At 49.7% G+C, this 26,127-nt stretch overlaps 1 protein-coding gene across 9 annotated transcripts in view; it reads right to left on the bottom strand.

Annotated features, from left to right (window-relative positions):
- Positions 1–17,667, bottom strand: part of SCMH1 (Scm polycomb group protein homolog 1) — a 75,828-nt gene extending 58,161 nt beyond the window's left edge. For 5 of the 9 annotated variants that reach the window (XM_074850701.1, XM_074850706.1, XM_074850705.1 and 2 more), the window contains exons 1-2: positions 17,533–17,635; positions 229–290 (exon numbers count right to left, since the gene is read on the bottom strand). The gene's annotated coding sequence lies outside the window, so the exon portion shown is untranslated. Of the gene's footprint in view, positions 1–228; positions 336–1,440; positions 1,516–17,532 lie in introns of all 9 variants that reach the window. The other 4 variants (XM_074850703.1, XM_074850702.1, XM_074850704.1 and 1 more) reach the window with 4 other exon arrangements.
- Between the last annotated feature and the right edge of the window lie 8,460 nt (positions 17,668–26,127).

Below are 26,127 nucleotides of genomic sequence, written 5' to 3'. Positions count from 1 at the left end.
TTTCAAAAGCTCTATTTCTCATGCTTGTGGATATCAAGATAATCTTGCAAGCACGGACCACAGTTTTACGTGGTGTTGGTTTCCAGAATTTATACCCTGAAAGGACAGATCAACGTGCAAATTCACTTCAGCAGGATGCTACCTTAAAATCTAAAATGGCCACCTGATTTGCTGACTTTTGTAGCAGATAAAGCGCCTTTCCCACAGTTTCAAACAACTTCCACTCACCGAGATATCAAAAGTGCCAACGGCTCCACTGAACTGTCATGGGCTCTAGTTCCCCATCATTCCTACAAGACAGCAAAGTCAGTACAAATACTGCGGCATATCAAAACCTGAAAGCATAGAAACAAAATGAAAAAGTTTGCATTTAATTGCAGAAAGGCTAGGTTACCAGTTGCATTATTCATGTTCATATTTAATTCATTTAAAACATCCAAATTTAAATTTAAAGACGGCTGCAACAAACATTCCCACTTGCCATAGCAAAGCAGTGCAGAACTTGACACAATTTAAGTTCAGCTTGCAATGATTACATGGGACCGCAGCTGTTAAACACCTTTGATATGAGCAGGATCACATCAGCTGAGTTGACATAAACTAGTTCAGCTTTTGTAAAATGAAACTATCACACAAAGAAGGATTTAAAAGACTAGACCTGATTAGTAATAAAAAGGAGAGAGACCACAGGAGAGGCATATAAAATAGTGAATAACATGAAGGGAATGAACTGGGGACTCCAAATTATCCCTTCCACAGTGCAGCAGGGCAAACCTATAATACTAAAAAAAAGCAAGTATATACCAGAGAGAAGAAAATTTTGTTTATTGGAAACTAACAGACATGCAATTTCCTCATGGAGGATGTTATCAAGACAAGTAAAAAAGTAACACTAAAAAAGGACAAAGACATTCAAAAGCAAAACAGTATATATATTATAACTGTATCAAAGTATGAAATGCACAGGCCATTGGCACTCACACCTCAAGCAAAAGCTGACCAAAAGGTGGGGTGACCAGCCGAACCCTGCCCACCACATTACTGTGTCAGCTCCTGCATTCTGGCACGGAAAAGCCAAGCACTCGCCTTCCTGCCAGGCTGCCGGCACTGGGTCACGGCCAGAGGCAGGACACCAGCTTGAGACGCCGTTTTGTTAGTGCCCCAGTGACCCCCTGCATTGGTTTACACTGAGATTTACACCTCAGACGTATTTTCCTTTTTCTTATTCAAAAAATAAAGGCAGCACAGGGGCAGCCAGGGCTGGGAGGAGCATCCCAGGGCACCCCCAGCTCACAGTGCTGCCACACCACACACCCCTCAGCACGAACATCGCCGAAATGCATCTTAATCTAATTAAGTTCTCCCCCCCACTGCTCTCACCAACAGGCTCTTCCAAAAGCTCATCCTTATCATCCCTGAGGGAAGAATGATTCAATTTACCTGTGCCAGATTGGAAGGGACCTTCAGGGTTAGAGAGTAGCCTGCTCTGCAATATTCTTCCACTAAATGTTGTAACTGCAATGTCAGTAAAACAAAAAGTGAGAAAATGTGGGTGGAAGATACTGTCACATCTATACAGACCTCATAAGATGCATGTAATCTCTTTATCTACAAAGCCTCCGCTTCTTTGGAGTGCATAATTATGAAAAGAGTTAAAGCTGAGGTTCTTAATGTCTCTTCTAGCAATTCTTTATTCCACTAAAGGCACCACTTGCATCTGAATTATTTCCTGGGGTTGTTTGGACTTCCTATTATACAAGGAAGATTATGGTGAACCTTGGGATGGAGGCCAAGTCAGTTCACAGCGCTACCATGTTTGATTGAAAGGGTAACTGAAGTTTTGTTGACAGCGTGCCAAGCTTCAAACCTCTTCGGACAATGCGGTTGCCAGCAGGCAAGATGTTTTCAGAAAGAAGAGGGAGAAAACTACCAACAGCGAAGCTGAAAAATGGTTTTATTAGGTCGGATACATACACCACAGATTAGGATTGTGAAAAAAAAAAAAAACCAAAAAAACCAACTCTGCATATTGCCAAAGGACTGTGAGAATGACGCTTCTTGGAAATCCCGTGGGACAGCGACAAGAGAATCCTGATGGTTTCTCATAATGCAAAATGCCTGCAGTCATTGATTTTTTTTTTTTTTTCCACCACAAAAGCATGGGTCTTGAGCACCATGACCAGTCCAGCTATTAAAAATCCCTTCCACATAACCTCTGCTTCAACTGAGTATTCCGTCACAGGTATGTTTCCATCAAACACTATCAATGTTTCCAATAATAAAGAGTTATTCCTTACAAATTCCTTCAGGAAATGTGAGGGCAGCATTATAAGTTCCTGCTGGCCAAGGGTGATGGTGGTGCTGCCATCCCAGCCTCCCACTGGAGGCTCAGGCCGCGCCGGGTCCTGCTCCAGCACCGTTCTGGAAGCCCATACATGCACCACGGCTTACACAGGAGCATCCAGCTGCATCCTGACCCGATCACAAAACCAGGCACAGAGACGTGATGGGCACATAACCACTTCAGCCTGCTCATTTAACATCTTTTCTTGCCATTTTAAATATCTATGGTGGAGAAAGAAAGGCACTTTCAGCCTACCTGAGACATCAGAGGACTGCCTGCACGTGATTTGAAACACTTCTTACCTCTTCTGGTTTTCACACTGGACTTAGCTCCTCGGATTTCTGCCTGACCTGCAGACACCGTAACTTTTGCTGGTCTAAAATCATGATTTTTTTCCCCTCAAAATGTGCTCTGGTGAGCCAGCTAACCGACCCCTCTTCTGGGTAGAAGCCAATGACCAGCAGACAGCTCCCAGCACCACCCTGAACACCAACCTCCTCAGAGCCAGCCACAACCAACAAGGAGCACTAAAACAAAATGACAAACACACTCTGACATGGGACGTGAAGGAAACTCTCAAGAGCAAGTACCTGCAAAGTCTAAAGAGGCTGGTAAGAATTTATCTTGACCAACAGGTTTATTTCCTTCCACCTCCCTGTTATTGTCCTCCTGGGCAAGACTGGAGTTTTATTTCTCCTTGTCTGTGCAAAGACATGTTTTGGCAGCTCTGAACAAAAGTTGATGAAGCTACAGCACCTCTGAAAGCACCTCCCCTCGTTAGGTCACAAGGGTCCTTATGTTCATACCAGGAAATTTTTTAAAGAAACACTGTAACAACGAACGTTGGTATTTCCATCTGGAGTACTGATCCCCTTGTGTGATCTAAAATATCTGATGGCTGCAAACCATTACTCCTCTTTCTACCAGAGGGATTTTGTGTCATTTCCAACATCTCTCTCTCTCTGGAACTAATTTTATCTTTCTACCATGTAAGAAGTGGACTGATAAACTCCAGACTTCATGACTGGCTCCTCAGAAACACATTCTTGTGAAAGATGTTAAGACACTGAGGTGTCTCAAAGATGTGATCATGAGCAACACACTTCCTTAGCCCCTGAGCCAAGTCTCAGGGGAGAACATATTTTAAGAGAGATAAAAACATGTAAAAAACTTGGATAGACCATGTCTCTACAACAAAAATATCAACTTTATGACTTCCTTTTGAACACCTTCAGGTTGAAGGGGAGAGGAGATGGGTCAACCTCCTAGCAAATGACAGCTGGATCATCAGACACTGCTGAGTTGAGCTCAAGAGCCAACAACAGCTCAGGATGAGGGTGAAAACCAGGGACCACTGGAAGAAATCACTCACCAGTGCAAGGGAGGCTACAGCAGTTACCACCTCTCATGACTGTGGAGGAAATGAAATAAAACCTTGCAGGATTCCAATAAAGGTTTCCTACTCTCTCAAAAAAAAAAACCCCAGCATGGGAATGGCTCAAAATAGAAACATCTTGCCATGTATCACGGTGAGCAGACCTTGCTCTCCACAAGGACTCAAGAGGTTGCAATAAAAAGTACGTTTGGCATGCTCCAGGAACAGGATACCCAGGCCGAGAGAAACCGAGAGAGGAAAGGGCTTAAAAAAAAAAAGCTACGTGAGGGAGTCTGGTTTGAGTCTGCTAAGAGGAAGGCCCTTAACATGTTGAAACGTCTCAGTACAGACTTTTCTACTGATAAGCTGGGAGTTAAAGCCAGCTTGCTCCACGTCTGCCATTTTTGTAGCCATGGGAATGAGCACTCTGGCCCTTCAAATCCTCTTTAGTAAGGTGAGGGTTGACCTGTTGTAAGGAATTCACACATTGCTGAAAAATCAGAACTGCTTTTCTTTAAGACCAATGTTGCTTTGCTTCATAAAAATACCCACACAAATAGAAAGAAAACACTGCAGACCTAAAGCCTCCCCATGCGGGGTAACATAGAATGGCTTGGGTTAGAAGGGACCTTAAAGATCATCTAGTACCAAGCCCCCTGCCACAGGCAGGGATAAACATCAAGCAGAGGATCCCGTGTTGCTCCTCCCCAAGGCAGTACTGTGCTCGAGGCTTGGAGCAAAGACCTGGGCCGCCTCCCTTGCCAGGGAATGGCCCACCACGAAGACTGGCTGATGTATCGTAGGCTTAGGCTAATCATACAAAACCAATCCCTGTCATTACAGTTGGGGTTAAGGAAGCTTCATTATGCTCCGGAATTATTTCAGCAGATCCCACCATCACTGGTCCTGCTGCTGAACTGACTTTCAGGTTTTGCACCGCTGTGGTTTCCCCTTGGGTGAGCAATGCCCAGGTACCACATCCCAATGGGAATGAGGCCACCACGGCTCACCATAAATGTTCTGAAGGAGCTTTGGGAAAAGCAGCAGGTCTCTGTTTATGGGTGTTAAGCAGAGACATTTCTGACTCGTACCACCACCATACCTCCAGTGGAGCTCTCCCAGATGCACTGTAACTGAAACCAACACATACAACTGGCTTTTTGGGCAGGTGAGGCACCTTATACATGTAGAAAACCGAGGGACTGATGGACTTATAGGAATCACTGTGCTGTACAGGAATCACAGAATCATCTCAGTGGGAAAAGACCTTGAAGATCCTCCAGTCCAACCATGAACCTCACCCTGACCGTTCCCAACTCCACCAGATCCCTCAGCGCTGGGTCAACCCGACTCTTCAACCCCTCCAGGGATGGGGACTCCCCCCCTGCCCTGGGCAGCCCATTCCAACGCCCAACAGCCCCTTCTGCAAAGAAATCCTTCCTAAGAGCCAGTCTGACCCTGCCCTGGCGCAGCTTGAGGCCATTCCCTCTTGTCCTGCTGCTGGTTCCTTGGCTCAAGAGACTCATCCCCCCTCTCTGCACCCTCCTTTCAGGCAGTTGCAGAGGGCCATGAGGTCTCCCCTCAGCCTCCTCTTCTCCAGACTAAACCCCCCCAGTTCCCTCAGCCGCTCCCCATCAGACCTGTGCTCCAGACCCTGCACCAGCTCCGTTGCCCTTCTCTGGACACGCTCGAGTCATTCAATGGCCTTTTTGGAGTGAGGGGCCCAAAACTGAACCCAGGAATCGAGGGGCGGCCTCACCAGTGCTGAGCACAGGGGTAAGATCACTTACATGCCAGGGAAGAACATGCCAAAGCAAGGAATTGAATCTGTGTGCCCTAGGCTGATGTTTCTGCCACTGAACCATGTGCCTTGTAACTATTTGGTGTCAGCAGGACTCACACAGTTAGAAGTTTTCTGCCTTTAGAAGAGGAATGGCTTGGACTACAGCAATGGAAGCTACCTAGAGTGGCACGGCAGTGTACCCACCGCTCAACCCACAGAGGTCACCTTGATGTGGAGGAGAAAATTTATCACACATGTGTAGTCCTGACCCCAGCATACTCTGACCATACCCTGACACCCTGATGGCTGGGGGCCAGGCCACACACCAGTTTTGCACATAGCCGGGTTTCCTTTCAGAAAGAGCGCAGAGATATGGTGCACCCCAACACACCTCTGCGCTGGGTCACGCGTCCCCCACCACCCGAGGACAAGCTGGAGGGCACACACTGAGAGCAGGGTGCAACGCAGAGCACCCTCTCCTGTGAGGGTGCACCCAGCCTGTGGAGGCTCAACGGGAAAGCCAAACTAATGCAGGCAGTAAAGAAAATTTTGCAGCAACGTGGCTATTTTAATCTGTACTGAGCCACATGCCAAATCCAAAAGCAGATGGCTTACAGAAGACCTTGAAATGGGATTCTGCCCATGAGTGTTACAAAGTCACCCCATACAAAAGCACACAATAGGATGCTTCAAAGTCTTTAAATAAGAATTTAAACAGGAGTACATAAAAAAAAAACAGTGCATGGTTTCCATATCATCACCAGGCTGTAACAGAGGCACAACCTTCTCTCCCAGCTACATGACAGGCGAATACAGCACCCCTCCCACAGTCAGTCACGACTGCTTTTCCAACCGGCAGTTACACACACGATGTATGTGGCCCCAGAAAGTGCCCCAACACGTAAACTCTTCATAGGTCTCTGTTCAACACCCAGTACATATATTCTGCAAAAAAAACCCTGTTTAATCAACCTTATACTTATTCTCTGCTGGGCTGTATCTTATTAAAAACTAAGTTCTTTCTGGGATGGGAGATATGGGAAGGAAGTATCAGGTGGATAAATATATACATGATTTTTAATACTAATAGATGAAATGAATGTAGCTTAAGTCCAGGAAGACAAGCTACACCCATGTCCCTAGCAAGCAGAAAACAGGAGGTAACCCAGAAAGAAAGGTCTGACTTCCAGTTGTGTCTCTACTGGAAATGTCACCGCAGACTGTGCAACAATGCTGCAAGCTGGATGTCAGAATTCCTGAAGGAAGACTTTGCATTAACTGTTTCTAGTAACATAAACTTGATAAAGTTTCAGCATAACATTCTCAGGAGACCACAAGCAGGAGAAAGCAGCTTGAGGGGGAATAAATAAACCAAAGGGATGATAATTAAGGGACACAACAGAAATGTAAATGAGGAAAGCCTAGGAAAGAGAGGGGAAGGAGATGACCCCATCCTTTACATTGCCCTGTATCTTGCAAGCACTCCAGCACGAGGGAGGAGGATGCTCCCCAGGGACAGACAGACAGGGCAAGGTGTTTCCACTGAAACGGCAGAAAGGGAGATGAGAGCTCAGGGAGCAGACAAGAGCAAACCAGCCCTGAAGAAAAGGTAAGGGACAAGTCACCACTCTCTAATGAGCTAAAATACTAGAGATGTGGGGAATGATGATGGTTACATACACCTAGAATTGCATTTTCCTGTCTTCTGCTTTCCTTCTATAGCCGATCCTAACAATTAAATGGAATGCTTAGCCATAACCCTTGGGAAAACACACAGGATGAAAACTTTCATCCTTCAGCCTCACGTGGCATCAAAGTAACCACTACGCATGTTACTTACAGTGAGTAAGGTGCTCTGTTCCCTCATCCAGCACAGAGTAATGACCTTCTCTGGAGTTAAGTACTTCTTAACTTCCTGGGGTCCAGCACCAACATAGCCATGTCCTTACTGGCAAGCAACACTGGGGGGGCCTGTGACTCAAGTGACACTCAAGGGTGAATTCTTCATAGATCTGTGTACAAAACCCTGTCCCTGACAACATCCATACAGCCAACCTTCCCAGACCTGCCAAATACAACTCTCTTTGCCCTCCTGAACCTGTTTTCTCAGAGAAGACAAGGTATATATACCTTTAGTATATACCTCCTTCGAGTGACAAAACTCAGGGTCTCCCCTGACAAGCAGTACAGCCAGATTCAGAGTCAAGCTCTTCCCTCCAACACTCCGAGCAGCTGATTCTTGTGCAGAGGACAGATGAGAAAAAGTTCCTACTGATCTGCCCCATCGGCAAAAGAAACAAAAAAAACCCCACCTGAACCCCCACAGTACTGAGCAAAGCCACACAAACCTGGATTTACCCCTGCTAGAGCTGAAGAGGAATCAGTCTCTGCTGCTTGGAGGATGGAGGCAGAGGTAATCCAGCCCCTGATTGAGGGAAAGAGTGATGTCTGGGAGAGCGAAGGGAGAGGCTGTGCCATTACTTCGGCTGCCTGGCCTCCTCCAGCCCAGCAGCAGCCTGCCAAGGCAACGGGGCTGCACAGGAGAAGAGAGCTCACAGAAACTCACTGTACCCCAAGGGGAACGGCATGTCAGGGCAGGAAGCAAACATCTTTGTTTTATTTTCTTGCTCATGTAGAGAGATATTAATTCATCTATTTCTTAGGAAAAGGAAATGAAATTGCAGCAGTGCAACATGTCAAGAGAGACTAGAAGAGCCAGGCTCACCGAGGATGGGTATTAATTACTGCTTTCTATTTTTATCCTGTGTATAACTCTGGTCTCATCTGTGACTTAAGGAGCTAAAATCCCAGGAGTCAAAACTGTAAATCTACTGAAGTAGGTGAAATATCCTCTACGGGCTGCAAAGTCTGAATACAAAGAAATTCTAATGAATGACCATCAAAACTTCTGTAAATTTTAATAAGAAAAGAAAGAGCAATCTAGCAGTACACAGAAATATTACCTCAAGAGAATTATTCCCAGAGAGGAGAAATCACTAGCCAGTTCCTGCAAGAAACCCTGAACAGACTGCTTTTAACTATGTAAAGAAAGAGTTGCTAGTCTGTTTTACATTCCTGAAGGGCCAAGAGTTTGGAAAACTGAAAAATATATTGTGAGGCCCTCCCTTGTTGTCTGTACAAGACACTATGAAATCTCTTATTTTGGCAACAACATGTACATACCGTAGACACCAATATAAAAAAAACAAACCATGACCACAAGCAACCGAAAGTCCATCCTGCAGCTATGAAAGTATGTTCAGTGTCTGCCAAATAGCTAATAAAAAAAACGCACTCTTACAGACTGTATCTGCTAGACATTAAACTACCTGCTGGACATTTTGTACAGCTTATAAAGCCATAAAATATCACAAGGCATTTACAGATTTTCCAGCTGACAACAATATGAAATAACTGAACAGACCCAGAACAGACTAAGTCTTCTGGTCAGGCACAGCGGATAACGCTGAGCATACTGCCACATGCACAACTAGAAATTGTGCCAGCAATGCACGGGACGAGAGCAAAGCTCACGGTGATGGAAAACAAGCCAGGATAACAAAGCTATCCCTCAGCCTCACTGTAATGCTGGAACAACAGCAGGACTGCCCAGATTTACAGTGCAGGTGCTTGGATAATGCCCAGGTGGAATCAGCTCCTCCTGCCCTGTCTGGGGCACAGGCAACTCACCGTCAAGCGAGCCACTACCTCCCGCCACGCTGGGGGACGTGTGGCATTGTACAGCCACCAAAATCACCATTTTGGGACTGTGAAATGACAACATGGACTTCACCTCTGGAGACATGTGACAAGCCAGGAGGATCGGCCACCTGCCACGGTTTATTTCCCTTGTGGTAAGAGTCAAGGGCTCCAGGCGAGCAGCGAGGTGGTGGCCTCACTGGTTAGAGCTGATACCTGTTGCCAATCAGTCACCAATATCTTCTGGACGATGGCATGCCAGCTGTACGTAATGTGAGGTATGGCAGATATTTTGCTACAGAAAAAAACCCACGTTTTACTGAGTAATCGGCACACACGGACAGAAATATTAATAGCACCAAAACCTGAAAGATGCAAACTTCTACCACCTAGGGAACAACATGCGAACCACACATTACACTGTTGGTGAACTAGTAAGAACTACTAACACAGACGCAAATTAACAACAATCCTAACGTTTGGTGACTGATAGCACATCACTACAGCAGCAGTTTTCAATCTGCCAGACAATACTCGAATGGACACTCCCACCTGAAAACATTTTTTAATGATGCTGCATTACCTCAAGTGTTAATTTCTTTGAGTCTGACTGCCAGCTCAGGTCCCGAGCTGATGACCAGGATGTCTCCACAGCCTTTCTGCAGGCAGGCACAAGCTCACCAGACACCAGAAACTCTGAGCTGGGACTGTGCAATTCCAATGGGTACATGGCTGCCCAGCCCAAACACAGCATCATGCAGGTACAAGGCTCCGGGTTCAGGGCTGGCTGCCTCACGCTGGGCTTGCTACAGCAAAAAGCAGGGAGTATCACCTTCCACCTGAGAGGTACCTCTCACCAGTCCTGCACACCCAAAAGGGCATTTCTTATCAGACTGTAGAGGCATCCAGCCACCAGAAGCATTCAAAACAACTGCCTGACAACACAAACACGCTCTAGGTACATGCGATAGTGAAAAGTTTCACCAAGGACTTCTGCAGAAGCAAAACAGAAATAAAATTATGAGGTTTAATACATGAGACTAAAAACTACAGTTGCAATGATTTCCAGGAGCTGGGCAGACAGGAGGGCAGAGGCACCTTAAAGGCACCACATGCACATTTGTTGTCGCAGTCTCTCCTTGTGGGGACAAAACACAATCCAGGAAAACATACGAGCCCCAGAGATAACAATTAGCAGATACTAGTCGCTAAAAAAGTACAGTAAGGAAGCAGGTAACTGTGTCACAGAAATCTTCACACGACACAGAGAGCTTCAATATTGTTACTGCTTTATGGCTAGGAGTCCACCCCAGCCCATCCAGGCTTTGCGAGGCAGTAACTCTCATCCCAGAAAGAATTTGAGAGTGTACAGCCTATTTCAGCTGCAGATCTCCCGCTAAAACATAACAATTTTATCAATGATTGAAATGAAGAAATATTATGGTAAGTTCTTGAAGTTATTAAGAAGACTTATCGTAGCATGCAAAAGGATGGGAAATTAGCTGCAGATCATGAGGTTCCATAGCAAATGCACATTTCGTACCATATCCAACCACAGGCAAAGGAGACAAAATCCCACCCCGTGACAGAGAACAATATTCTGCTCCCTCCTACTCAGCAACAGTTTTATCAGCAGCGTCTCTATATGATGTTTTGAAGCAATGGAACTTTTAATGTCATCTTGCTGATTTTTATAAGATACATTACCCAAAACTCTGTAAGATGTTCAAGACGTGAACTTTGCTATAGAAGTATGAGACAACTGGGGAATTTGTGATATACAATTTTAATAAAACACACATCACCCCAAGCACCACATTTCCACCGACATCAGCACAGATCAAGGACTGTTAGTTATGGCCAGTACAACACCAGGAGTTGGCTTCCTGGCTGCCACACACGTGTAATTAAATACACGGCAGCGCACGAGAGCCAGCAGACGCTCTCTGAACATGGGAAAGGTATAAACAAAGATCCAATGATGCTTTTACATTTACAGAATTTTCCTCCTCTTTGGTAGCCTGCCAGAGAGAAGGTGAAATGTCAAAACGATGGGGTTACAGTACAGCAATATCGGCCTGAAATCAAGCAAAGCTCCTTAATCATCCAAATAGTCAGGCACTGGAGTAGATCACCGAGGAAAGTCTGAATCACCATCATTGGAAATCTTTAGACAAATCTCTAGGAAACACTATGTGTAGGTAATCCTTCAAGGTCACTTCTAGAAACACTGAAACAACCCAGACTTTCTTCATAAGCATGTATCTGATCACACAGCCACTGCAGTGTTTTGATGGACTGTAGCATCTTTTTTTTTTTTTTAAATTTGCCAGAACTAGAGGAAAAAAAAAGCAAACAAACTCAGCATATAGAGAGAGTGGCAGCCTCCGGGCTGCAGGAACATTTGCTCAATTTATTTTTAGAAAGTGGAATTGGTGCAACTTCCTCCTCGGTCCAAATCAGACTTCATCAGCTCTTCTGAGTGCTCACTGCGCCTTCACTTAAACAACGCTCCCTGTGCGTAGAGCAGAAATTTCTCCGACCTCACATGTGCCACTCGGGCTCATTCGCTCTGGTGAAAAAGGGGAGCGGGGAGGCGAGAGCCCCTCTGTAGCAGCGACAGCGGGGAGGGGAGCGCCTGCCAGGGGATGCCCGAACACGCTGCAGAGCCCACCCAACGCGTTCAACCTGGGCTCGGGCAGCCGACCTCACCCCAACGCGGTCACCTCTGCAGACTGGCCGGTCCCAGGGACATAAAGCAGCACGGCGCGGGTGGCGTTTTGTGCTGCTGAGAGCCAGAGCCAAGCCCGGGTTCTTGCCTTGGAGAAGCGCTGCTCGTCCCCGTGCCCCCATGACATGGATGCAGCCCAGCCCGGCTTCCTAAGGGCTCCGCTCGCTGGCTGCTGGCCGCGGGGGGACGGGGAGGGCAGGCAGCCGCTGGCAAGCAGCCCAGGGAGGCTCTCCGACCACCAACAGCCAGGAGGTAGTGGAGAGGGAACACAAGCCACCCCCCAGCTTGCTGGAGACGCAGCTGGATGAGTGTCCCCCCGGTCAAACGCAGGCAGAGAGGGCTCAGCGTGGAGGCAGGGAAGGGAAAGCGAGGCCCAGGAGCAGGGGTCAAGGTGTGGCTGTCGCACAGGGGAGGTCAGGGCGGACAAAAGCCAGCCCTGGCTCGCAGGAGGTGTTGCGGTGCTGCCTCTTCCAGGCGGGCAGCAGGCAGGGCGATAGCAAAGAGCATCTGAAGAGACCACGGCTCACTCGGTGCAACGCTGGGCTTTTCACCCTGCGCAGTGCTCTGCCAACGCTAAACTGAAAGAAACAGCACAAGTGTCTTCCAGCTCCCTCCCAGACACAAATTCCTTGCTGGAAAGCAACTGCTTTTCCCAGCAGGACCTTTCCCTGGAGCCAAACATCAGCAGTACCCTGGGGGAGCTCAGAAGGGTGCGTCTACCCCCCACATGCCCAAGCAAACCGCAGCAGATGTAGCTCCAGGGATGTGTGAACTAAACTTGTCCCTTGCCACGATACCCAGAAGGGACCTGACTGTCCGGTACAACGCTGGAAGGGCCACGAGAGGGGTGGAATCGCGTGTTTCTCAATGGGCAAAGACAGAGCTTCACAAATTTCCACTGGCATCTATTCCTACGGTTTCCGTTGTTAAAAACAAAAACGAGCTACAGGGAGGTTTCTGGACTGTTCACACTGTGTCAGTCTGGAAAACATAAGAGCTAACTGAAGTTGGGTAACTCGGAGCACATCGGCTGGGAGGAGGTACCTCCAGAAGGAGGTAGGCTTCTGACTGGTGCTAATACCATTCGATTTACAACACATACAAAAAAACTTCTGAGCAAGAAATGGAGAGGGGTGTATGTATTTCAGAAAGACAAGCTTGTTCCAGAGAAAAAAAAACAGTCCTGTGCTTAACTCTCATGTCAGCTCCCTTGTGTTGGTAATGGCTGTACCGACTCATCTCTGCTCTTCTTTCCTTATCTCCAGTGACCAGGTACCAACCAGACTGTGGAGCTGCAAGGGTGACTTACCGCTGCTGATAAAGTCAGATCTCAGGAAGACAAGTGCTGGTAGCCTCCTCTACAGCAGCTTAAGACATCACTGCGTCCATCTGGCCTGTTGGATGAGGCTGCCATGCAAGCAGCAGAGGCAGCAAAACGGACATTCATCTTTTCCTTCAGTTCACAGCCAAATTCTTGAACTTTTGCTCAGGATGAGTCTGCATAAAACTGCAAGACTATGCACAGTGAGAGCAGAGGCACAGACACAGCCTCTGCTTAAATCCCTGCTACACTGGCAGAAACATTTGGTGGTATCTGAGTGAACCCTGCAGAGTGCAACGCCGTGTATCAGTGTCTAAACCTGCTAGAGGCTGTCTGTCAGAAATCTCTGTAAAAGAGCTAAGTATTATTCTGCTTTTTTAAGGAAATTTAATGCAGATGGAGATCTCTGGGAATTAGAGTCTTCAGCAGCAGCCAGGCTGCAGCAGTGTCCCTGTACCAAACTCTCCTGCTTGGTGAGAGCTGACAATTGAAGCTACCTCTGAAATTTCCTGTTACCAGAGACTGCTACGGGGGACAACCTGCAAAGAGCACAGCTTCGCAAACAAGAGGTGGTGGTGATCTCCAGTGCTCAGGTGCCCCTGCCAGATACTGGTTTGACACCACCAGCTCAGGCCACTAGACATGGACAAGTCTTGTTTGCTGCAAGCCCAGTGAGAGCTGCTGATGCAGACAGAAGGTTTCATGTGCCTCCTGCTACCTTCAGACTTGCATTATCACTTTAAACAGTGAGCAAGCACTTGAGAAAAGTCTCCACTGATAGATATTTCAGCTTGGTAAGAAAGGAGTTCTTTACAAATGTATTAAAAAAAAACCCCAAAACATTCTCCTTTAGGACTAGACCCTGTCATCCTGCAAATAAAGTGGGATGAAATGTTGTTCATGTCACATGCCTTAGAGTGCACATGCTACACCAGAGCGTACCGCTGGGGCGAAAGGGGGGGGGGGTCAGAGTTACAGTTCCCTTACACTGAGAGTTTAACTGTGGGGATGATTTTTACCTTGGCATGTTTCTGAATTATATAAAATATGCAGGAGATTAACCACCTTGCAAAAGAAGCTGGCAGCCAGAGCTGCTGCTCTGTCCTCAATGCATCTTGCTTCATTTCTCATGGACCCCTCCTGGCCATCTCGTTAGGAAATTTTTCAAACATAAATGGACAAGTAAACGACTCAAAATCTGCTTGTCTCATCACAAACTGAATTTCAGTTGCAGCCAAGAAAAAGAAAAGGAAAAAAGACAGGGGGCTAGATGCAAACATTATGGCTTTGAGACACCCAAACATGCCAAGCTTTAACTTACACCAGCTCCGAGCCCACACCGCTAGCACGCTACTCCAGGTTTTACAAACAGGAGTTCACTGAGCACGCCAAGTCCTTTGCCACAAACGCACAGTTCAACATGCAAATATGCAAACGTCTGATCTGCATTCTTTTTCACGTAACTGTACTTAGACTAAGTCAAAACAGGGTCATCATCTGTGGAGCACAACTGCTCCACAGCTCAGCTAACACAGTCCTACTAAGCCCAGCCTGATCACAGCACTTTAAGGAAAGTGTGGATCAACAGCAGAGTCCAGAGAGGGGCAGAGATCAGCTGTGTAGACAAAAAGCTCATGCAAAAAGAGCAGAGAAACAGAGCTTGCTCAGCTTAGGAAGAGAAAAAAAAGTCTTCAAACACTTCAAATTTAGCTACAAAGTTGTAGGGAGTAGCGTGTTCTCCACATGCCCTGGAGAGCAGAGAAGGAGGAACAGGCTTAAAATGCAAGACAAAGGTTTAGATTAAAGACCACGAAAATCTCTCTAATGGTGAGGAGGCCCAAGTGTCGGAGTACATCATCTGCACAGGATGTGAAATTGCCAGCAGGAAGAGCCTTAAAAGAAGAAACATTACTCAGGAAGGGTTTAGATGGGCACCTGACCTTACCCCGGGGGCTGGGACACAACGATGACATTCTGGAGGTCCTCTCCAGACACACTGTGTCTGAGGCTATGAAACAAAGTTTCAGAGATTCCTTTAAATTAGACATACAGCAAGGACACAACCCCCAGACCACTCGCATCCCAGTCTGAAACACAGCTACTTGATGAATAACATCATCATTTTATACCCTAAAAGACACCAAAATGTGCGGCAAAATTCATCAAGTTGCCAGAGAAGCAACTCAAGAGTTAAACATTATTAAAAGTTTGGACACAGGAAAACCAGGGGACACAAGCTCAAACTTGCAGGGGATGCCACTTGCACTCCTGTTCTAAACTCTGCATTTCCTTTCTTTTAATTAACTAATCACCTGAATTATTTAATAACAAATATTTGACTAAAAAGCAGATTATCAAGATGTAGATTTATCATTTCCTAAAGCGTAAATACCAAAACAGGAGGACCAAGTGTCAGTGTATCTCTCCAAATGAAACACTGTTTAACCGCTAATAAGATAAATACTTTAAATAGCACAGAAATACCTGTATTTCCCTCTTGCTCGTTCCAAAGGACTCCCCTATTTCCGTCTGCATTTTCATACCATCTACTGGGCAGACCCTGAACTACCCAACTGCACAGCTCAGGCCCCGCAAGGCTGCAGCCCACGGCAGTTTGTCCTGAGCTGAGCCCCCCAAGCGCCGAGTTTTATTCCCCACATTAGCGCCAAGCCACAAGCCAGTGCTTGCTCCGGAGAGCGAGGGAGGTATGAAACCACCATCCCATGCTCCAAATATTTCCAGCAAGCGCACGGGGACACCACAGCCTGGCCAGAAGAAGTGTGAGGGTAAGAGAAGAGGAAGGCAGAGAAGAGGAGCAGAGGCAGCCATCCCTCCGCCGGCAGCCTCGGTACAACCCACCGCACGCCGTCGCTCAGGCAATTGAACTGAGGTGGGAGAATATTTTTCCCCAATATTACTGGCTGATGAAGAGGAGCTACCACATGGCTGTTCTCAGCCAGTCAGTGCACGGTGTTTACTATAAACAACAACAGTAAACAGAAACAGAGCCAAAAATCAAAGCTGGGTACCCCGGAGCTGCATCTCCACATCCTGACTTTACCCATGGAAATAATTAGTCTAGTATTCAGCTGCTGAACCTAAAACATCCGAGGCCAAAGGGAGCCAAGTTGCTCAGCGCATCCAAAACTCAGGCCGCCTGTTCAGATTTGCTATCTCTACCTTTAGTCATCAAGGCTCCAAACTGCTGCCACGCTTTTACCCAGCGGCTTCAGAGAGCCTGCGGATTAAACCTGAACGATGTGCGGCAGGAGCCAGCCTGACGCTGTATTTATTTTTAAACATCTTACTGTGCACAAAAAGCTCAAATCTCATCTTACTCCCAGCTCCACTCAAGCGCTCGACTCCGGGGGGTTGTGCAGGAGGCGCAGACGTCTCCCCAGGGATGGCAGTGATGGGATTTCTCCGCCCGGTGCCCGGGATCACCCCGACACCTCCAGCGGCAGGGACCCGGTGGCGGGTCCTGCTCCGAGCACCGCTGTCCCCTCCACACCGCGCCGCGCCTACCGGAGGGTCTCACTGACCTCCTAAAGGGCTGGCGGGGAGCGAAAGGGACAAACCTTCCCCGGGCACAACCCGCAGGCCGGGGCCACCTCCTGCAAATCCTCCGGCAGCTCGGTCTTGCTTCCCCTTCTGGGCACGGAGTGTCCGGCAGATCATACCCGGCGCCGGGCAGGAGCGCGGGCTCAGGCGCTCCGCAAGAGCCGCTCCGAGGCCTTCGGGTGAGCGGGATAACCGGGGCCCGGCGCTGCTGGAAGAGCCGCTGCGCCCCGTCCGGCCCCCCCCCCTGCGCTGGCAGGGCCGTCCCGGTGCAGCCCTGCCCGGGGACACCTGGAAGAACAACAAAGCCCCTCGAAGGTGCTTCACCGGGAGCTACAGCCCGGCCGGGAAGAGGCCGGCGGCCCACGGGCCGGCGCGGGAGGCCGGCGCAGCTCCCCCCCCCGCCCCGGGCCTCTGCCCCGCTGCCGGCCGGAGTCGCGGCGGCGCCGCCGGGGAGGCCCCGGGGTGCTGGGGGGGGGGCGGCGGGGCCGGGCCCCGACGGGCACCAACAGGTGTCGGCGGTGACAGGCCGCCCCCGGCCCGCAGCCCCCGCGGCCCGGCCCCGCGGGTGAGGCGGCGGCCGGGCCGCGCTGACAGGCGGGATCCGCGCCGGGCCCGGCCGCGCCGCCGCCGCGGGGCCTACGCGCCCGGCCCCCGCCCGGCCTCCGGCAGCGCCGCGCCGCGCCGGGCCAGGCCGAGCCGCCCCCGCCGCCCCCCTCACCTGCGCGGCCGCCGAGCGCTGGGTGCTCAGTCCCTCGCCGCCGCCATGTTTCCGATGCGCAGTGAAGGCGGGGAGCGGGGGAGGGAGCGCGGACAGACCCGGCCCGGCCCGGCCCGGCCCCGCGCCGCCCCCTGCCGCCCGGGACGGCGCCGCCACGCGACGCGGGGGGCGGTTCCTGAGGGCCGGGCCGGGCCGGGCCGGGCTGGGCCGGGCCGGGCTCGGCTCGGCTCGGCTCGGCTCGGCGCGGCCCTCGCCAACTCCCCCCGAGCGTCGCCGAGCGCTGCGGGCGGCCCCACGCCGTGTCCACTCACGCAGGGACAGACCCTCGTCCTCACCCCAGGCTCTGGGCACGGGGCAGACCCCCACTGTGAGCCCCAGCCCGGCGATGGGCCCCCCCGTGCCCACCAGGGACACACTGGCTATGAGCAGACTCACCATGATCCACAGCCCGGGGACACACCGCCCCGTGCCCATTGGGACCCTCTGGGCACAAGGCAGATGCCCACTGTGATCCCCAGCCTGAGGATGGACTAGCCGTGCCCACCCTGGACACCCTGACCGCCACTGCCATCCCCTGCCTAGAAACGGGTCCCCCAGGGCCCACTCAGGACCCTCTGGGCACGGGGCAGAACCCCACTGTGATCTCCTGCCTGGGGATGGACCCCAGCACCCACCAGAGACCCCCTGGGTACTGGAGAGGAATGTCCACCCATGCTTGGATCCCCACTGGGGACCATCCCATGCCTGCGCAGGCCCCACTGGAGAGCAGGGTGGACCCCGTGCAGCACAGCCAGGCCCTGGGCACAGACAACCCCCAGCTGTTCCCTTTCACAGAATCCCAGAATCATCTCGGTGGGAAAAGCCCTTGAAGCTCCTCCAGTCCAACCATGAACCTCACCCTGACCGTTCCCAACTCCACCAGATCCCTCAGCGCTGGGTCAACCCGACTCTTCAACCCCTCCAGGGATGGGGACTCCCCCCCTGCCCTGGGCAGCCCATTCCAACGCCCAACAACCCCTTCTGCAAAGAAATCCTTCCTAAGAGCCAGTCTGACCCTGCCCTGGCGCAGCTTGAGGCCATTCCCTCTTGGCCTGGCGCTGGTTCCTTGGCTCAAGAGACTCCTCCCCCCTCTCTGCACCCTCCTTTCAGGGAGTTGCAGAGGGCCATGAGGTCTCCCCTCAGCCTCCTCTTCTCCAGACTAAACCCCCCCAGTTCCCTCAGCCGCTCCCCATCAGACCTGTGCTCCAGACCCTGCACCAGCTCCGTTGCCCTTCTCTGGACACGCTCGAGTCATTCAATGGCCTTTTTGGAGTGCGGGGCCCAAAACTGAACCCACTCATCGAGGGGCAGCCTCACCAGTGCCGAGCACAGGGGTCAGATTCCTTCCCTGTCCCTGCTGGCCACGCTAGTGCTGATACAAGCCAGGATGCCATTGGCCTTCTTGGCCACCTGGGTACACTGCTGGCTCCTGTTCAGCCGGCTGTCAATCACCCCCCCAGGTCCCTCTCTGACTGGCAGCTCTCCAGTCACTCCTCCCCAAGCCTGTAGCGCTGCTGGGGGATTTTCCTCCCACCCCGAGCAGGACCTCACCCTGCATGCAGCCCTGCAGCGCCCTTCCAGCTAGAGGTACTACAGAAGTACTTCAGTGCCCCTAAATCCCCCCGACAGTAAGATCCCTTTGACTCCCAGCTGGAAGGATACCTCATGCCACCATTGTATCTCATTACCTTCACGGCACCATCCCCAGCTTGCATCCAGAAAGACCCCTGTGCAAGCCAACCCCATGAGCACCCATGAACCTTGGTGACTTCTTCTGACCAAAGATGGGCTTCCCTGCAGACCTCCTCTGTCCTGTAGAACAACCAGAGCCTACACAGGGTACCCCAAAACATTCCCTCGCATCCCTTAGCTAGGGAACCCCCTACATGACACATGGCTACTGCGAGGGTCATCTGTGCCTCCACGATCCCCCATCATTGTTGTCTTCCCCCACATACCCTTGAGCCCCTTGCACCAACACACCCACAGCTGCCTCACCCACACATCTGTGCATGACAGAGCCCACCATCTGTTCACCCCAAGCCCTCTACCCTCTGGCCAGTGTAGCCACCTCCCATCCTCACCAGTCAGGACACGGTGATCCTGGAGCCAGGTTCCCAGTTGAGGTTGCCACTTCCTATTTACTCTATGCAAATATTCTAGCTGCTGGGTTTGGTGTGCTGAAGACCCTACTTCCACTGTAAGGTATCACAACTAAAGAAAGTCATTCCTCCTCAATAGCAACCAGGTCATGCTATGGCTGGATAGCTGGATACAGAGCACGAGGTCGTGACCCCTCTCTGCCTGCTGGATTGCCTGGAGAAAAAAAGAAATAAAAAATTATTGGGTTCTAGAGATCCAGTTCTCATCTTCTAAGCTGCTCATGTGAATGGTCAGTGGATCTAAGGGACTCCTGCTGGGTAACAGTGACTTCTCATGATCCACGTATTTCCCTGGGACAATGGAGACATCACTGTGGAGTGACTCACAGACATATGTGACAAGTCTTCTCGGGGAGAAAGCACCTGAACACTTTCCAAGGTGCATGTAGTGACACGTCCAACATCTGAGTCTCTCCCTAAATTATTTCTTGTTCTGGGATATTACATGGGAAGTTGTGTGTTTTAGGTCAAAACTGAAGCAAAAGATCAGAAGGAAGCATCCGTGGTGCAGACAGGGCTTGGGCTTGGTTGAGTTTGGAAAGGTTGTGCCTGAGAAAGCTCTGCCGAACGCAGGGCTTCCTACAGTAAGTAGCTTTGTTACATGCGATGCCATGGTAAAGCCGTGATTCACCTGTTCACTGCCCGCTGCCAAATCTGCGGTACCGCCCAGTCCTGGCCAGGAACCCGCGCTGAGCAGAGAGTGCACGGTGAGCAAGGGCTGTGGTGGTGCAATGAGAGGGGGGACCTTCCCTGCCCATGGGGCAACCTTTCAGGAAGGTCTGAAACCACCTCAGCCCATTCCTGTGTTCTTCCCTTTTCCTTCGGGGAAGTTAGGGCCATCTCCTGTGTTGGGCTGAAGGCTGCAGGAGGATTCCCGAGGAACAGAACTGGATGACTGGCCTCTGCCTACTGAAGGCAAGTGACAACACAATGTAGGGTTTAACGCCGTTCTGGTTCAGATGCTGGACTCAGTCCAGCCTATGCAACACTTAAGATCCCGCCCAAGGTCAAATGAGCTTCTCCCTGGCCAGTGGCTAACTTCTGGGGTCCAGCAACTAGTCCACAGCTCTTTGACCCCCTTCTCAGAAAAAAAAAGGGATCAGTAGTCTCAGAGCAAAACACAGCCTGTATTTGTCTGTTTCCCCCATGAAAAAACATAAAAATAGACATATACTTCATCAAATGGGGTGGGATTTCTAAGGTCTGGAGGGAAAACTCTGAGAGGGAGCTGTTCCAGAACTGCTGTTTGGAGATTTCTCATGTCTTTTTCTGAGCAGTGGTACTGACCACTACTGAAGACAAGCACTGGCCTGGAAAAACCTCTTGTTCCTAAAATATTCACATTGAGGGAATGGACAGCTGGAAATGCTGGTAAGGGCTTTTGTTTTAATATGTGGAGTACTCAGTTATGGTAGGACACAGAGGTATGTTTACTTCCATATCAGGGCTTCATGGTGTTGCCTATCAACGCGTCATCTGAGCACCTTCCCTATAAATTCAGAAGTATTATCAATGCTCCTCATGGGTTTCATCAACTCTGGTATTTCCTCATTTCCACAATAATCATGATTTCATGAATGGAATAAATGAGCAAGAGCTAAGAGCTGCAAGATGGAGACAGGAGAGAAATTTCCCTATTGACTTTCATTTGGAGTTAGCAGCAGCCGAGTTCAGAAGGATTTACATATGACATCCATATGAGCACCACAGGAATTCAGTTTGATTAATATTACAATGGAAACGAGCCGCAGAAATGGTTTGCCATTTATTGTGAAGTGTTGCCAAAAAAGCTCAAGCACATTTGCAGTCTGGTTTGGGCCAGCTCTTGGAGAGTGCCAGCACGATAAACGACTGGGAGCTAACGACTACAAAAGGGCACCAGTACCATGATGCATGTGGTGTCAGACACCCTGGGGCAGGACTTTCAGAAGGAGAGGATGGAGGTGAACATAAGGCAATGTGACTGGGAAGAAAACCTCCTGATGCCTGTACTTCTCCCCTCCCTCTTCCTCCCTTGTTAGCGCCTCTCAGCAGACGGGGACCAAACTTCCTCCTAGGCTGGTTCCCACTATTTGCAGTGTTCCCATTATAGCATTGGCTTTGTTTTCTTCCAGAAATTGATCCTGAATCTGGCATGGCAGATATAAATATAGACCATGTTCTGCTAGAAAAAAAAGCCTAGCATCCCATGGTCCATGACCTTCTTATCTTGAATCTGATATTTAATAAAAAGGTGAATAATAGGGCACAGGGATGGATGCAGAGGAGGATGACATAAAGGAACATGTGCACACAGTAATCCTGCGCCTCTCATCGATATGTTTTTTGACCTGACATCTCCCTTGGAGATGGGTGGTGGGAATCTCCTCCCCATGCCTTGAAAAGGCAGGAGGAAAGGCTATTCACAGAGTTTAAAGCCCCACCAAGCAGCAGATCACCTTGCAGGACCTCCCGCACATTTCCTTTCCCAAAGCAGTCTCATATTGAGACCAGCTGTTGAATTTGACCTGGGTATGTCTTCCCAAAAGGGTCCATTTTTGTTCTGGGATTTTGTTCTTCATGGGCTGGAAAATCACCTTTGTGAATACAAGCAAGCTCTTTTGGTAGTGGGAGATTGTCTGGCTTCAAGTCCCAAACATTTGCAGGCAGCGCTGCCTTTCCCTGCCAGATTGCAGAGTGATCCTCCACAAGAAGGCTGCACGCTGCAAACCCGTGCAAAGCCTTTCAATCTCCTTGTGAGGCAAAAGAACAAATTTTCTCATTATAACACATTTCTTTCTCCTATTACTGATGGCTCTTTTCAACTATTCCTATCTTTTCCACACCCACTGTGGACACCAAGCCTGGGTGCAAAGTGCCAAGGCATCACCATGCCACATTCAGGGGTCACCCCCACCCTGTCCATCGTACCCACTCCTCTCCAGTATACGCACTCAAATTTAAGCTAAAACCCCGCTGTTAAAGAGTCACTCCTGCAGTTCAGGTCTGCTTTGCTCACCCGTAACTTCTTCCCCAGAAGTGCTGCTTCCTTGAGCACAACTGCCCATCCCATCCACTCTGACTTTGCTGCTTGACCCCCCTCCAAGCTTGGGCACATATCTATCATCTTTCTGTTATTCTAATATCAAACTAGCCAGCCTGGAATTATCTGATTTCAGGCTCCCACGATAGCTTGATACCAGCACTCCTCCTGTCTCAGCAGTTGTCTGGTATTTCAAAAGCCTGCTATATACCTCTGTCAACTCTTTAAGGATGCTTCTGTTCGCACTATCCAGGCCTAGGTGTAAAAAGTAAATTTATTTTGAGTGTATGCTGTTTAAATTTCTTGGCTAATATCAGTCTTGCAAGTGCCTCATCAGCCTTATGTATTACAAGAAGAATGATCCAGTTTCTTTGCAAAAGCAGAACTTTGGAATTTATTGGACACCTGATTTGTTACCGCTGTTAATAAATTCCCTGTGTCTATTAATAGGCACATCTCGGTTTGAATTTCCTTTGTTCCTAGCTTATTCTACACATTTCCTACTGTTGCTCTTTAATCCCACCAGCCACCAATACTTCCCCTAATAGCTTGTTTCTTCTATTTGTACCCTTCACAAATTACCTCACATCTTAATCCAAGCCGACCTTTCATCCTCCCGGAGGGATTCACGACTCAAGAGTCCTCTTTGATCTGCCCGTGGGGAAGAAACGCTGTTCCACAGGACACGGCAAGCTGCTGCGGGTGGGTCATTAGCACTGTCGCTGCTGGCCCGTGGCTCCCAGCTCGGCAGCGTGGGGTGAGGCAACGAGTGCGGCTGCGGGGAAGGGGCAGGGGGTCAGCTGCTGTGGGCCGCGTGGGAGTCAGCCGCAGGGATATAAAAGAGCCGGCGCACGGTCGCTTGCTGCTCAGTGGCCTGTGTCCATGCCTTGACTCGTGCCAAGAGAGCAGAGGGAACCCTCCTGACGCTCACAGATGTGACTGGATGTGGAAGAATAGAAATCATGTCTCGAAGTCGTGTCCTCTGACACCTGGCATGCAGGAGTAACGCTAAGCATAAGGTTTATGAACATAAACATAAGGTTTATGAAAGGCAGATCCTGCTTGACATACCTGATCTCCTTCTACGACAGGGTGACCTGCTTATTGGATGAGGGAAAGGCTGTGGATGTTGTTTACCTTGACTTTAGTGAAGCCTTTGACACCATTTCCCACAGCATTCTCCTGGCGAAACTGGCTGCTCGCGGCTTGGATGGGCACACGTTTCGCTGGGTAAAAACTGGCTGATGGCCGGGCCCAAAGAGTTGTGGGGAACGGAGTTAAATCCAGTTGGCGGCCGGTCACGAGTGGTGTCCCCCAGGGCTGGGTTTTGGGGCCACTCCCATTTAACATCTTTATTGATGATCTAGACGAGGGGATCGAGTGCACCCTCAGTCAGTTTGCGGATGACACCAAGTTGGGTGGGAGCGTTGATCTGCTCGAGGGTAGGGAGGCTCTGCAGAGAGATCTGGCCAGGCTGGAGCGATGGGCTGAGGCCAACTGGGGGAGTTTCAATAAGGCCAAATGCCGGGTGCTGCACTTGGGCCACAACAACCCCCAGCAGCGCTACAGGCTTGGGGAGGAGTGGCTGGAGAGCTGCCAGTCAGAGAGGGACCTGGAGGGGATGGACAGCCAGCTGAACAGGAGCCAGCAGTGTGCCCAGGTGGCCAAGAAGGCCAGTGGCATCCTGGCTTGTATCAGCACTAGCGTGGCCAGCAGGGACAGGGAAGGGATCTGACCCCTGTGATCGGCACTGGTGAGGCTGCCCCTCGATGAGTGGGTTCAGTTTTGGGCCCCTCACTCCAAAAAGGCCATTGAATGACTCGAGCGTGTCCAGAGAAGGGCAACGGAGCTGGTGCAGGGTCTGGAGCACAGGTCTGATGGGGAGCGGCTGAGGGAACTGGGGGGGTTTAGTCTGGAGAAGAGGAGGCTGAGGGGAGACCTCATGGCCCTCTACAACTCCCTGAAAGGAGGGTGCAGAGAGGGGGGATGAGTCTCTTGAGCCAAGGAACCAGCGCCAGGACAAGAGGGAATGGCCTCAAGCTGCGCCAGGGCAGGGTCAGACTGGCTCTTAGGAAGGATTTCTTTGCAGAAGGGGTTGTTGGGCGTTGGAATGGGCTGCCCAGGGCAGGGGGGGAGTCCCCATCCCTGGAGGGGTTGAAGAGTCGGGTTGACCCAGCGCTGAGGGATCTGGTGGAGTTGGGAACGGTCAGGGTGAGGTTCATGGTTGGACTGGAGGAGCTTCAAGGGCTTTTCCAACCGAGACAATTCTGTGATTCTGTGATTCTGTAAACACGACAGAGCTGGATGAAAATTTTTATCAGTTTCCTCTTGCACAAAAAAATGAAAAAAAAGAATGACCTTTTCCCCGCCATCCAAACTTTGGAACCAGTTGTTTGAAGTATTTAATTTAGCAGAGTTCTCATGTTCACTCCTCCTCTTGCACTTTCTCCCTTGTTTCCTTTTTGCCATTTTCCCCCACACAACACCTGCTCTGCTTTTCAAATTATTGCAGAAAATTTCAAGCAAAATATTTTTCTTTTCAGAATCATAATAAACTATTGGAATGACGAAACACCTCAGGTTATTGATTCAATCTGATTCATTTTTTCTTAAACTACCCATTGCATTTCTGGTATTGCTCAGATTCAGGGCCATTTTGGACTCATGGAACTTGGATCGATATAAAATGTTGTTAGTTATATGTCTTGCTGTTTGTTTGCCCTTGCTGCTCTTTGACACATACATATCAATTTGGGATCATCAATTTACTATTTTTTCCCCTCCTTTTCCAGTGAAACAGGACAGGATTCCAGTTGTTGCTCTCCTCCCAGTGTTGTGACCATTCTGAGTATCTGAAAAAAAAGTTTCTCCAGGAAATACCCATCTCCATTCAATTTTTCTGACCAAAGTTTTCCTCCCCAAAAATCTGCCCAATAGCTTGCAGCTCCTCCAAAGAAACAGACTCAGGCTGCTGGCTGGGATCACCCTCCCAGTGAGCATGGCACCTTTCTAGCCCCTTCAGAACTGAATACACCTTTAGAATTAAAAAAAAAAAAAAAAAAAAAAAAAGCTAATTTAATGGATACCTAATCAACAAACCAGAATGTAGAGTCCACAAGCGACTGAAGGTTGTATGCATCTTTTTGGGAAGCTTTTCTTTGTGTATCTGGTATGAGTTCATCTAAGTACTGCTCCAGCTCGGCTGGTTGGCCTTGGAAAATCTGACATTTTGCACCGAGGAGGGTGCAAAACTCAGTGACATTGAATGTTTTCAAGTTGAAACTCTGGAGAGCCTAAACCTGGGACTCACAAGGGAGTTAGCTGGGAAGCTGTCTGGGTTGTGAATGGTGAGATTTAGCAAGCCTTGAAAAC

This window comes from Strix aluco, chromosome 26, assembly GCF_031877795.1.
Source record: "Strix aluco isolate bStrAlu1 chromosome 26, bStrAlu1.hap1, whole genome shotgun sequence".
In the NCBI taxonomy this organism is placed as follows: domain Eukaryota; kingdom Metazoa; phylum Chordata; class Aves; order Strigiformes; family Strigidae; genus Strix; species Strix aluco.
Note: the sequence above shows the minus strand (reverse complement) of the source record. Positions and strands in the feature narration are given on the sequence as shown.